Source organism: Lissotriton helveticus, chromosome 12, assembly GCF_964261635.1.
Source record: "Lissotriton helveticus chromosome 12, aLisHel1.1, whole genome shotgun sequence".
Lineage (NCBI taxonomy): Eukaryota > Metazoa > Chordata > Amphibia > Caudata > Salamandridae > Lissotriton > Lissotriton helveticus.
This window is the reverse complement of record NC_136073.1, coordinates 583,767,852-583,783,128: the sequence shown is the minus strand read 5'-3', so window position 1 is coordinate 583,783,128 and position 15,277 is coordinate 583,767,852.

Here is a 15,277-nt window from a genome sequence, read left to right as displayed (position 1 = left end):
GTAAATATACCGATTCTGTAATTTTCAGCCCCCTACATAGCAAAATCCAAATATCGGTCGGTAACGGCCGAAATCGGCCATTACTGACCGGTATTTGGGCTCCTACATCTGGCCCTAGATCCCTTCTTGTGAATTCGAGAAAGTTTCTAGTGACCTCTGAGCTAGCTGGCACTCACAATTAAGTCTAATATATTCGATAGAGACCTAGTAGACATAAGTCCTATGTCACATCTACAGAATATATTAGTCCAATGCGCAGAGCCTATTGGGAATATAGGAAATACACTACACATTCTCTCGTAATACATAGACGAGCGGCTACTAATACATTTGATATAAAGCTTGTAATACCAGTGTTATCACATGCTTTGAATCCCAACATAATCTCTTTAATAGTAAAGATTAAATAAAATCCCAAGCATTGTCCTGTATATCTAGTAACTTTACCCGAGTATTCAGACAACATTGGACAAGTACAAAGCATATGCAGAATATCTGCAGCTCGCTGGCCGCACTTAGAACAGCATGTTCTATCTTCCCCGACCCCAACAGATCCCTGTGTTTGTTGTTTCCACTTACTAATTTTTCTCAGGAGTATAACATAACAAACAAATTGTTCTAAATTGTTGCAGTTTTAAATTCATTGAATGAGTGGATTTATTTAACGTGCCTAGAGCCATAACTATCTCAGATGTGTCAATAGTTGTACTAAGTGTTTGACTCCATTTCTCAGCTAAATGACTAGTATCAGTACTTCTTAAGTTACAGAGCTGTATGTATATAGTGCTTATTCTAGCCTTAAGCAAGAGATTCGGTAAATACTTTAATATTTTGTGAGCGTCTGGAAGGTGCAACAGCTGTCGTTTTAAAAAGTAATCTCTGATTTGTAGATATTTATAAAATAGCTGATGTGGAAGGCCATAGGAAGACTGCAATGATGAAAAGGTAAAAAAGCCATTATGATCATACAAATGACCCAATCTTTCAATTCCACATTTAGCCCATTTTTTAGCAGTGTGATCATGGAATATGCTCGGGAGAGATGGATTGTTCCAAAGTTTAAAATGTTCATGCTGTGTAAGATCATTACCAGTAAGGAAAGAATAATCAAGTATTTTGTGCCATGTGCAAACCATGTCTCTGATAGTCTTAAAACGGACTCTCTTATAATATTTAGGATCATTAATCCTATAAAGCAACATTTGACTGTCTATACCAAGTGCTAATACAAGACCATAGTAAGGCAATTTGTCAGTTAATAAACTCTGTAAACGACTAGTAAATGCTGTCCAATAATAAAGCTTAAAGTCAGGAAGTTGCAAACCTTCCAACGTTTAAGGAAATTTAAGGTAACATATAGCACAATGTGCCTGCTTGTAGCCCCAAATAAAGCTGCTAATAGCTCCCTCTAATTTCTGAAAAATGTAATTTGGGACCCGTATAGGGATTGCTTGAAAGAAGTACAAAAATGTAGGCAAAACTGTCATCTTAATTATATTAGATCTACCAATGATAGTTATAGGAAGATTATTCCAGTTCTTAAGTTTTTTAATAACTAACTGAAGTAGCGTTTCATAGTTAAGTCTCTATATGTGCTCAACACTAGTAGATATCCTAAACTCTAAGTATGTTGCCACTATACAACCGCCGGTCATAGATATTGCCGAATTTAAATTAGGAAAGACTTTTGTTTTATGCAGATTTAATTTATACCCTGAGATCCGACCAAAGTTTTTGCTTCTTCGTGGATGACACTCAATGCTATCGCTGGATCAGATGAAAAAACAGCGATATAATCCGCATATGCAATTGCCTTGATTTGATAATTCCCATTTTGTAAATGGGATGATATGAGTGTTCTGATTTAATACTTTATAAATGGCTCTATATATAGAGCAAATAGAAGCAGGGAAAGCGGACACTCCTGCCGGGTGCCGCGTTATATCCCGAATGGAGCTGATTGTAAATTGCTATATATAAGTTTAGCCTGTGGATTGGTGTACAACGCCCAAGTCCACTTTAAAAACCAAGATGGTAAACCATTATTACCCAGTATCTTCCATAACGCATCCTATGCGACCCTATCGAATTATTTTGCAGCATCTAACAAGATCATCCCTAAATTACTTGGGGCTAGATGTAGGTAATCAGAAATTACCGATTCTTAAATACCGAATGTTACCGATTCGGTATTCAAAAATCGGTAAATGAGATGTAGGGGAAAAATCTGAATTTTTTTACCGAATCGGTAAAATTCGGTGTCGGACTTTCGGAAATTACCGAATCGGTATTTACCGAATCGGTATTTCCCATTCATCCCTATGGGCCAAAAGGCCCATAGGAATGCATTGGAAATACCGAATCGGTAAATACCGAATCGGTAAATACCGATTCGATAAATACCGAATCGGACAGCAAGCAAAAGTGAAACTTAACACAACAGCCAATCAGGTGCAACCACCCTCCCCCTTCCTACCAGGAAGTGGCTACACAGGCAGCTGCAACTAATTAGAAGGTTCTGGAGAGGCAGTTGGAGCAGAGAGACTGGGAGCAGCAGCAGACAGAGTTTGTGCACTTTCAAACTTTAAACATGGCAAGCAGCAAGGACACAGAGCAGACAGAAAGAAAAAGAAAGCTCAAAATTCAGCAGCATGGAGCTCCAGGTCCTTGTGGAGGAGGTGGTAAAGGTTCACCACAGACTTTTTGGAAGGCAGTCCCTTTCTGTGCCTGAATCAGCAAAAAGGAAGATTTGGCTTGATATCCTTGAGAAAGTCAATGCAGTGGGAGTGACCACCAGAGTCACAGAAGATTTAAAAAAGAGGTTTTATGGCCTAAGGAGCCTCACAAAAAAAAAGAATTGCTGACCACCACAAACAGGCCTTGCAAACAGGTGGAGGAAAGAACACAGCACCCCCCCTCACTGACCTGGAGGAGATGGTGGCCACAACCTTGGAGCCAGAAAGCGTCCATGGACTGGGAGAAGTGGACAGCTCGGCGAAAGCTGCAACTAGAAAAGTTAAGATGCATGCACAGCAATCCCCCTCACACCCTCATCCATCCCTCACCCCTTGAAGCTAAGTTACCCCAGTCCCAGTGTGTCTGTGCAAAACAGTAGCAATGCATCATGGTACATGTAGTCAGTTAATGAAAGAGCATGTCATACAGCACTGTAACCACCAAGTTAGGCAAATGATTTCAGACATAATGAAGGGCAGGCAGCATGTAATAAGTGCAATTTCATACGTTTAATTGTAGTGGCTGTGAGACATTTGCACCTAGCTGATATGTGCTCATATGTCCACAGGTCACACATCCAGAAGGCAGTCACAGGAGGCAGAAGGCACGGCGCCCGAGAGGGCTGAAAGTCATGAGCCAGGTCCCAGTGCATCACAGGACACAGGTGTACCGAGTGGGCAGCCACCTTCCCAAGAACCTGACATCACTGAAGACATGCAGGCATCCCCAAGACCCTCACAGTCCCCACTATTGTTATCTTCACCAGAAATGCCAGCATCACTGGAAATTCAAACACCTGCATCACAACCTAGCAGGAGGCATGTCGTTTCCCCACTGATGGAAATGGAGACAGCTGCTGGTGAAATGGTGGGTGGAGACTCACACAACTTGCCTGGAGCTGACATCTCTGCCACACTGCAGCCCAGCGCAGAGCCTGTACCTAGTACCACTAGACGCCGCACAGTACAAGGAAGGAGTGTAGGTGCACGTGGGGAGGGGTCCAGTGTCTTCCAAGGCCTGGAGGGATCCATGGTCAGGATTCAGAGGATGCAGGGTAAGGGCATCATGTCCTGTCAAAGACAAATGTGCAACCTCAACATCAACATGCAGGAAATTGGTAAGGGCATCAGGGAACTGGTGGAAGTTAATAAGAACATGGCTACAGGGATACATGACATGGCCCAATCCATGCAGCAACTGTGCACAAAACTGGACTCTGAAATAACATCAAGGCGCAGGGAGAAGCAGCGTGCAGAGAGAACTGAGAAAGCTATCCACCGCCTGGCAACAGCCACATCCCTGCTATGCAGGCGTAGCATGAATAGTCCGGAAGTCCTGACTCAAAACAGCAATCAGCTGACAAGGGGCATAGCCGGAATGACCGGTGCGCTGGAGGCTCTACTCAATGCTCAAACTGCACAAACTGCTGCTATTGACGTGCCCGAGAGTGAAGGTAGCACCAGTAGGAGCAGCACGGCAAGCCCCCATGTTGTAGAGACAAGGAGGAGCAGCAGGCAACAGGGTGAGGCTACAGGCCAAACGCCCAGTGAACAGGGTGAGCCACATACACCTGCCAGTGCAAAGCGTGGCCGCAAATGAACAGTTAATACTATGGCCTACTGCCATTGGACATTCAATTTATAGATTAAAATGTTTATGTTGCACATTTGTGCCATTTAAACCTGCGTAGTGACAATATACAACTACGGTGGGTGCTTTCAACACCTGTCTGTGTGTGTTTACTCACTGTGAGCATTGAAGTGAAATGCTTACTGGTGCACATTTGTACTTTATCATACCTAGATATATACTACATTAAACATAATTTTGTGCTTGCAACATAGGTCTCAGTCTCATTACTTACTCAGAAATAGTTGCGTGTAATCTCCTCACGTCTGTATCTGCCATCACTTGGTGTTGACACTCCAGCAGGTTGTGTTTCTGGCACAGCAATGTCGTCCTCATGATCCTCATAGTCTGACAACTCCACCTCAGTACCCTTCTTCACAGCAAGGTTGTGCAACATAGCACAGGCAGCGATGATCTTACAGCAGGTGATGGAGGTATACTGCCTTGCACCTCCGCTCTTGTGCAAGCATCTGAACCTGCTTTTCCAGAGACCAAAGGTCCACTCCACAACATTCCTTGTGCTCTTGTGGGCCCGGTTATATCTCCTTTGGCTGGGTGTTGAGGGGTTGAGGTAGGGGGTGAGTATGAAGGAGCGGAGGGCATATGTACTGTCTCCTACAAGGAAATGGGAATACATTACTCATATGCATACATGTACTTCTTACTGCAATAGGTGTTATGGGGGTCAGACACTGTGTCTTACCTAGGAGGTATCCTTCACCAAATTCCCCTGCAGTCAGCCGTGCATAGATGCCGCTGTTTTGAAATATATAGGAGTCGTGGGTACTCCCAGGGAATTTTGCCACAAGGTCAGTGATGGCGCACTTTGCATTGCAAATCACCTGCAAATTGATGGTGTGGGTGGACTTCCTATTCCTGTATATATCTTCGGTGGCAGCAGGGGGACAAATGGGAATGTGCGTGCCATCTATGCAGCCAATTATGTTGGGGAATCGTGCCATCTGGTAAAAGTCAGATTTTGTTTGGACCACTTCAGCATGGGTTGCAGGAAAAGATATGTAATGCTCCATCCTCTGTAACATGGCGTCAAGGAATTTGTGAAAAAACCTTGACAGGCTGCTCTGGGTCACCCCACCTACCGCAGCAACCACGCTCTGGTAGCTCCCAGACGCAAGCAGGTGTAGGCTGCACAGCACCTGTACGTGGGGTGGAATAGCGTGTGCCCTTGGGGTAGTGTGCTCCAACAGTGGTTGGAGGTCCCTGATGAGGTCCAAGATGGTGTCTGAGGCCAACCTGTACCTCTGGAGTATCTCTGCCTCTGTGAGCATGAACAAGGTGACCCTCTGTCTATAGACCTGCTCCTCTCTCTTCCATTCCCTCTCTCCTTCCTCCTGTAGCCATAGCCTTCTTGCAATGACATAAAATGCCGCCATTGTACAAGCAGAATTGCATTTTGGGTCCTTTTTTATATGATGCACCTGGTTACCACCTGATTTCAATCCATGGTAAATACCGACTCTTAAATACCGAATTTCAAGCAAATTCGGTATTTCAGAGCTTCCCTACATATCAAATTTCATTTTTACCACTTCTTATTTACCGATTCGGTATTTTACCGATTCGGTAACTTTACCGATTCGGTAAATTTACCGATTCGGTAATATTACCGATTCGCAACCCGTTGCGATTCGGTAAATTTACCGATTCAGTAAATTATCCGATTCGGTATTTTACAGATTCAGTAACTTTTCCGAATCGGTAAATTTACCGAATCGGACGATTTTCGCTTTCCTACATCCCAATTGCTCAATACCGGTCGGAAACGGCCGAAAATACAGATTTTCGGCCGTTACCGACCGGTAAAGGGCTACCTACATCTGGCCCAAGATGTCTTATTAGCTATATCAAAAGTTGTATTAGCCGTGTTGGCATATGCAGTAGTATCCCACCGGTGCTGAAGCAATGTTGGTGTTCAGACACAAGTCCAGGCATGTAGGGAGCCAAGCGGTTAGCCAACAATTTAGCAAAGATTTTAGCGTCTGAGTTAATGAGAGATATTGGGCGATAAGACCCGCATTTGTCTGCGGCTTTCCCTTTTCTAAGAAAAAAAATGATATTAGTCATATCCCAAGATTTAGGGGCTTCCATAAATTCCCCAATCTGGTGTATAACTGCACACAATAGCGAAAAAATTTAGTTTTTAAATGTTTTGTAAAATTCTATTGGTATAGCATCATCGCCTGCAGCCTTCCCCGGAGGCAACGCCGCCACAGCCTTCAGAATTTCATCTGCAGTAATATCTTGTTGAAGATAATCTGCTTCTCCAGGTTTTAATATTTGAGAGTCTTCTAGTAAATACTTCTCAACTAAAGACTCATCTACATCGTTGCTTTTACTGTAGAGCTCCGTATAAAATTGAGCAAATTGTTTCAAACTTAGGGGCCTATTAGGATCGCGGACGGACCTACGTCCGTCCGCCACCCCCGAGGTGGAGGGACCGTCCGCAGGGGCACCGGCAGTCTCTCCAGTGCAATTAGGATGTGACCGCCACCCTGGCGGTCACATCCTGTATCTTTAACCTTGCGGTGGGTGCTGCTTGAAGCAGCACCCGCCGCAAGGTTAAAAATGCATGTTTAACATTTACATTCACAAAGCGGCAGGCACCGCACGGTGCCTGCCGCTTTGTGCATGTAAATGCTGGGGGGTACCATAGGTACCCCCCATGTGCACCACCCACCCCCGACACCCTGGTGGCCCGCAATGGGCCCCCAAACGCCAAAGACCACATGCTTTTCCACGGTGGAAAACCCGCCGTGGAAAAGCATGTTTCCCTATGCATCATAATATGGCTGGCGATGTCTGATAGACACCGCCACCATATTAGAGCTTTTCCGCCGCGGGACCGCGGCGGAAAAGCGGCGGACGGTCTCCCCGTCCGCAGATGACCCCCCTGCCATCCTAATCTGGCGGGGGGTCTTTTCTCTCACCGCAGCGGTGAATCCGCATCCTCCGGTCCGGCGGTGGCTTCCGCCGGCCCGGAGGATGTTGTTTCACCACAATCCTAATCGGCCCCTTAGTTCCGTAGTTTTATAAATCGAGCCATCTGCGCCTCTAATTGAATCAATGCGTGTTTGAGCTTTTTTTTCTGCGATTTGATAAGCTAAAATACCCCGAACCTGATCTCTATATTTATTTTATTGGATGGGAATTATCACATTTGGAACTAAATGAAATGTGTTTAGCATAATTTTCCTGCCCAAAATCAGCCAAATAACAAGCATCCGAATAGAAGGAAAAGTCTCTAAAAATGGCAATTTTGATCACTTAGAGGCCTTAAAAATGGATAGTGAACATGAGGTGCGATATAGTTGACATTTTTATTCACCCTGGACCTTACAAACTTTCTCCAGATGGTCAGTAATAGCGATTTTTGCATATTTAATCTTTTGACAGTAAATGACTGTTAGATCAGAATTATCACTTTTAGAACTAAAATAAGTGTGTTTAGAATCATTTTCATGCCCGAAATCGAGCAAATTACAAGCTTCTCAAAAGAAGGAAAAGTCTCTAAAAATGGCAATTTTGGTCACTGTGAGGCCATAAATAAAGGTTATAAAACATGAGGCGCGATCAAGATGAATATTTGAATAATTTTTTTGTACAGTCCCCCCAAAAACATTTTCTGATGGAAAAAAATGACCCTTGACCGTACAAACTTTCTTCAGATGGCCAGTAATAGTGATTTGTTTAATGTCTAACCTTTTGAGAGCAAATGACTGTTGGATGTGAATTATCACTTTTGTCCCCAACATAAGTGTGTTTGAGTCATTTTTATGCCCAAAATCAGGAAAAATAGAAGCTTTTGAATAGCAGGAAAAGTCTATAAAAATGGCAATTGTGGTCACTGTGAAGACTTAAAAATTGGTTATTCAACATGAGGCATGATCCAGTTGACATTTTGAATCATTTTTTGGACAGTCTCAAATATCCATCTTATTATGAAAAACGATGACCCCGGACCTTACTAACTTTCTCCAGATGGTCAGTAATAGTGATTTCAGAATGTTTCATCTTTTGACTGTAAAGGACTGTTGGATTTGAATTATCACTTTTGGAACAAAACGAAAACATGTTTAGAATCATTTTCATGCCTGAAATCAGGCATATTACAAGCTTCTGAATAGAAAGAAAAGTCTCTAAAAATGGCAATGTTGGTCAGTGTGAGGCCAAAACGAATGGTTATTCAACATGAGGCACGATCCAATTGAACATTTGAATCATTTTTTTAACAGTCCACTTATGAACTTTCTGCAGATGGTCAGTAATAGTGATTTTTGAATGATTAGTCTTTTGACAGTAAATGACTGTTAGATGTGAATTATCAATTTTGGAACTAAAGTAAGTGGTTTAGATTCATTGTCATGCCCAAAATCGAGCAAAATACAATCTTCTGACTAGTTTGAAACGTCTGTAAAAATGGCAATTTTGGCCTCTGTGAGGCATTATGAAGTGCTTATTCAACATGAGGCATGATCGAATCGACATTTTGAATCTTTTTTGTACAGTCCACAAAATCAATTTTATGATTAAAAATGATGACCTTGGAAATTTGTATAGATGGTCAGTAATGGTGATTTTTTTAATGTTAAATTTTTCCTGCCCCAAATCAGACAAAATAGAAGCTTTTGAATAGGACGAAAAGTCTTTGAAAAGGCAATTTTGGTCACTGTAAGGCTTAAAAAAGTGGTTATTCAACCTGAGGCGTGATCGAATTGAATCCATTTTCTGATGAAAAACAATGACCCAGACCTTACAAACTTTCTCCAGGTTGTCAATAATAGTGATTTTTGAATGTTTCATCTTTTGACTGTAAAATTACTTTTGGGTGGGAATTATCACTTTTGGAACTAAAATAAGTGTGTTTAGAGTCATTTTCCTACCCGAAAGGAGGCAAATTACAACCTTCTAATTAGAAGGAACATTTTCTATAAATGGGAATTTTGGACACTGTGAAGCCTTAAAAAAACTTGTTATTCAATATGAGGTGCGATCCAGTAGACAATTTGAATATTTTTTTGTACAGTCCAAAATATCCTTTTTCTGATGAAAAATGATGACCCGGACCTTATGAACTTTCTCCAGAAGGTCAATAATAGTGATTTTTGAATGTTTAATCTTTTGACTGTAAAACACTGTGGGATCAGAATTATCACTTTTAGAACTAAAATTAATGTGTTTAGAGTCTTTTTCATGCCCAAAATCAGGCAAATTGCAAACTTCTGGATAGAAAGAAAAGTTCTAAAAATTGTAATTTTGGTCACTGTGAGGCCATATATAATGGTTATTCAACATGAGGCACCATCTAGTTGAATATTTGAATCACTTTTTGTACAGTTAAAAAAACCATTTTCTGATGAAAAACAATGGCCACTGACCTTACAAACTTTCTTCAGATGGTCAGTAATAGTGTTTTTTTTTAAGTTTAACCTTTTGACAGTAAATGCCTGTTGGATGTGAATTATCACTTTAGGAACTAAAATAAGTGTGCTTAGAATCATTGTCATGCCAAAAATTGAGCAAAATACAAGCTTCTGACTAGGAGGAAAAGTCTCTAAAAATGGCAAATTTGGTTACTGTGAGGTCTTATAGAGTGGTTATTCAACATGAGGCATGATCCAATTGACATTTTGAATAATTTTTTGGTCAGTCCAAAAAAAATCAACTTTCTGATGAAAAACTATTACCCCAGACCTTAGGAGATTTCTCCAGATGGTCAGTAATGGTGATTTTTTTATGTTCAATCTTTTGATTGTAAATGAATTGTGGATGGGAATTATCACTTTTGTACTAAAAATAAGTGTGTTAAGAGTCATTTTCCTGCCCGAAATCAGGCAAAATAGAAGCTTTTGAACAAGAGGAAAAGTCTATAAAAATGGCAATTGTGGTCACTGTGAGGACTTAAAAAATGGGTTATTCATGTGAGGCGCGATCCAGTTGATATTTTGAATCATTTTTTTGACAGTCCAAAATATCCATTTTATTATGAAAAACGATGACCCCGGACCTTACGAACTTTCTGCAGATGGTCAGTAATAGTGATTTTTTAATGTTTAATCTTTTTACTGTAAATGACTGTTGGTTCTGAATTATTACTTTAGGAACAAAAAGAAAATGTGCTTAGAATTATTTTCATGCCTGAAGCTTCTGAAAAGAAAGAAAAGTCTCTAAAAATGGCAATTCTGGTGACTGTTATGCAAAAATGAATGATTATTCAAAATGAGGCAGGATCCAGTTGAATATTTGAATCATTTAATGTACAGTCCAAAAAATCAATTTTCTGATGAAAATCAATGTCCCCAGTCCCTGCAAACTTCCTCCAGATGGTCAGTAATAGTGATTGTTGAATGTTTAATCTTTTGCCTGTAAAATTACTTTCGGATGGGGATTAACACTTTTGGAACTAAAATAAGTGTGTTCAGGTTCATTTTTCTGGCCGAAATCAGGCAAATTACAAGCTTTGAAATAGAAGGAAAAGTCTCTAAAAATGGGAATTTTGGTCACTGTGAGGCTCTAAAAAATTGTTATTTAACATAAGGCGCGATCCAGTTGACATTTTGAATAATATTTTGTACTGTCCAAAATATTTTCTGATGAAAAGATATGCCCTCCTTTCACCAGATGGTCAGTAATAGGGAGTTTTGAATGTTTAAATTTTGGACTGTAAATGATGTTTGGATGTCAAATATCAATTTTGGAACTAAAATAAGCATGTTTAGATTCATTTTAATGCCCAAAATAGGGCAAAATACAAGATTCTGTGCAGAGGTAATAGTGTCTAAAATGGCAAATTTGTTCCCTGTGAGGCCATAAAAACGTGGTTATTCAACATGAGACACGATGCAGTTGACATTTTGAATCATTTTTTGTACAGTACAAAAAAACCATTTACTGATGAAAAACTACGACCTTGGACTTTTCGAACTTTCTCAAGAAGGTCAGGAATAGTGATTTTTGAATGGTTGATCTTTTGACTGTAAATGACTTTTGTATGGAAATTATCACTGTTTGAACTAAAATACATGTGTTCAGAGTCATTTTCGTGCCTGAAATCAGGGAAACTACAAGCTTCTCAACAGAAAGAAAAGTCTCTAAAAATTGCAATTTTGGTCACTGTGAGGCCTTAAAAAATGGTTATTGTGATCCAGTTGACACTTTTGATAATTTTATGTACATTCTAAAAAAATCAATTTTCTGATGTAAAACAATGATCCTGGACCTTACGATTTTTCTAAAGATGGTCAGTAATATTGATTTTTTTAATGTTTAATCTTTTGGCTGTAAATGATTTTGGATATGAACAATCACTTTTGGACGAAAATAAGTGTGTTTAGATAATTTTCCTGCCCAAAGTCAGGCGAATTACAAGCTTCTAAATAGAAGGAAAAGTCGCTAAAAATGGCAATGTTGGTCATGGTGAGGACTTAAGAAATGGTATTCAACATGAGGCGTGATCCAATGGACATTCTGAATCCTTTTTTACTGTCCAAAAAATACACTTTCTGATAAAAATGGATTACCCAGGACCTTACAAACTTTCTCCAGATGGTCAGTAATAGTGATTTTTTGAATGTTTAATCTTTTGACTGTAAATGATTGTTGGATATGATTAATCACTTTAGGACTAAAATAAGAGTGTTTATAGTCATTTTCCTGCCCCAAATCAGGCAAATTACACGCTTCTGACTAAGAGGAAAAGTCTGTAAAATTGTAATTTTGGTCACTGTGAAGCCTAACAAATGGTTATTAAACATGAGGCACAAAACAATTAACATTTTGAATTGTTTTTTTGCACAGTCCAAATAATCCTTTTTCTGATGAAAAACAATGATGAACTTTCTCCAGATCGTCAGTAATAGTGATTTCCGAATCTTTAATCTTTTGACTGTGAATGACTTTTGCATGGGAATTATCATTCCTGGAACTAAAATTAGTGTATTTAGAGTCATTTTCCTGCCCGAAATTAGGCAAATTACAAGCTTCTCAATAGAAGGAAAAGTTAGTTACAATTGCAATTTTGGTCACTGTGAGTCCTTAAAAAATGGTTATTCAACATGAGGCATGAACCAGTTGACATTTTCAATAATTTTTCTACAGTACAAAAAAATCAACTTTCTGATTAAATACGATGACCCCGAACCTTTAAAACTTTCTCCAGATGGTCAGTAATAGTAATTTTTGAATGTTTAAGTTTTTTAACTGTATTTGTTTTTAATTAAGCCACAAGTTACAAAACAAATATATGTAAATAAATCACAGTTTCATAGTTTACATCACTCAATTAATTAAAAACAGGCAACAGTTTATCTTAAAGCACTCTAGCCACACTATCCAATTTCATATGGGGTACAATAATAAAAGGAAATTAAAAAAAAGAAAACAAGAAGGGGAATAAAAGTGAAAGAGGAACGAAAATCACAGCAGAACAAAAATTAAATAAACAGACTAGTTAAAATTCTTCCTTAAAAGCATTATATCTATCCCTGAAGGAGGGCCAGTTCCTCTGTTTTTTCTGTCTTTTTACTATTACAGCTCATACCTCAGTCGATTGATCCTCATATCTTTTGTTAAGTCATTTGATCATGGGTGCCCAAATCTTACCCCCTTTCTCCCTCGCTCGCCAGCCCTTGTTTTTATACAAACCATTTCCTGAACATGTATACTTAGCAGGCGGTGGAGCCATGCTATGTAAGTGGGGGGTTCGGAATCCTTCCATGCCATGGCTATCAATACCCTAGCTACTGCTATTGTAATGAATACAAAATCTCTTTGTGATGTTGATAGTTCAGCACGGTTATCATACCCAAGTAGCATCATCGGTAGGCTGAGAGTAATCGCACAGCTGGTTGTTTGTTGCCAACGTTTTTCTATATCTTTTTTAAGAGGAATCAATTTTCTACATGCATAGAACATATGTATGCTATCGGCAGGGCTATATTGGCACCTTGGGCATTTATCATTTTCGCATTCAAAAGGTTTTGCTGGCGTATAATACAAATTAAACAGGGTCTGGTAACGTTGAACCGTAAGCTTTGCCGAAAAAAAATGTTTTCCCCCAATTCCAGAGACATATCTAGATTGATCTCATCATCACCCATTTTGTCCGCCCATTTCATCTTTATTTTTCCCAGGTCATCGAGAAGGGTTTCCATCAGTATGTTATAGTAATCCCCAATCAGACCATCTCCCCGATATACCCTATCCAAAAACTGTATTGCCCCAAAATTAAAAGACTCTTTAGCCAGATTTTTCAAGCAACCCCTCATGTGAATGTACTTGAAATATGACCTATTTTCAATACCCGATTTGTCGACTAATTACAGGAAGGGTGTGATCTCTACGTTATTATTATATAATCTTGTGACCCTTTGTATACAGGCTCGTTCCCAACCCTAGCTATGCCATTGTATACCTCAGCTGGAAGGAATGAAGAGCCCCATAAGGGGTATATTAGTTATATTTAGGGATTTTCAATGTTCTACTAACTTAGGGGTCAATTAGGATCGCGGACAGACTTGAGTCCGTCGGCGACCCCTGAGGAGGAGGGAACGTCTGCATGGGCTGCGGAGTTCCCTCCGAGCAGATTAGGATGTGACCGCCAGGGTGGCGATCACATCCTCTATCTTTAACATTGCGGTGGGTGCAGCTTCAAGCTGCACCCGCCGCAATGTTAAAAATGCATGCATCGCATTTGCATGCACAAAGCGGCAGGCACCGCGCGGTTCCTGCTGCTTTGTGCACGCAAATGCAGGGGGGTACCATAGGTACCCCCCATGTGCACCCCCCACCCCCCCTTCACCCAGGGGGCCCGCAACGGGCCCCCGAAGTGAAACTCCGTATGCTTTTCCAAAAGCATGTCATTCACACCATCCTAATATGGCTGGCGGTGTCTGATAGACACCGCCAGCCATGTTAGAGCTTTTCTGCCGCGGTCGGAAGGCGACATCAGTGGAAAAGCTGCGGACGGTATCCCAGACCCACCGCCATCCTAATATGGCGGTGGGTCTTTTGAGGCTCCGCAGCGGTTTTTCCGCATCCTCCAGGCCGGCGGTGGCTTCCGCCGGCCCGGAGGATGCGGAAAAAACGCTATCATAATCGGCCCTATAGTTCCAGACCTTCCTAGCTGCTTTTAGACATTTAAATCTGGTTTCTTTTATAGTAGCTAGGGTCTAATTGTCTAAGAAAGAGCCCGGTTGGTTCCTCACCGATGGCCAAATGATAGATAGAGGCTAGATCCTCCTCCCTCCTAGACCTATATGCTATCAGCAGGTCACCCATCTGCTGCAGGATAGCTGCCCAGTAATACAAAATTAACTTTGGTGCAGCCCAGCCTTCTCTCTCCCACGGGAGAGAGAACTTTCTCAGAGCGCTTCTTGTTTTTTGATAGTGCCAAATGAAATTCGAGAACATTGAATTCCTTTCCTGTATTGCAGTAGAGGACAATTCTAGGGGGATAAAGCAGAATAGATATAGTATTCTAGGGTAAACTTTAATTTTCAATAAGTTGACCCTGCCAACTATTGTTACGTGCAGTTTGTCCAGCCTCCTTAACTCTGTACTAATATCGTCCAGCACTGGGTCAAGATTGTTTGGCCATAGTACATCCAAATCATATCCTATCCTGACCCCCAGATACATTGCAGATTCAGTCTGGCACTGGTCTTGTATTGCACATTGTCTTGTACAGAATGTCTGTGTCTTCCCCTTATTCAGTGGATATCCTGATCTACTCCCAAATTCCTCCCCCATATTCTCAATTTCTTTGATTGCCGTCTCTGGCACAGCTGGCAATGTCCACATAGGCCAACACCTTGGTCTCATAGCCGTTAGTAGTTATTGGTTTGATCTCAGAGTTCAACATTATCTGATTAATAAATGGATCCAAGTATATGGC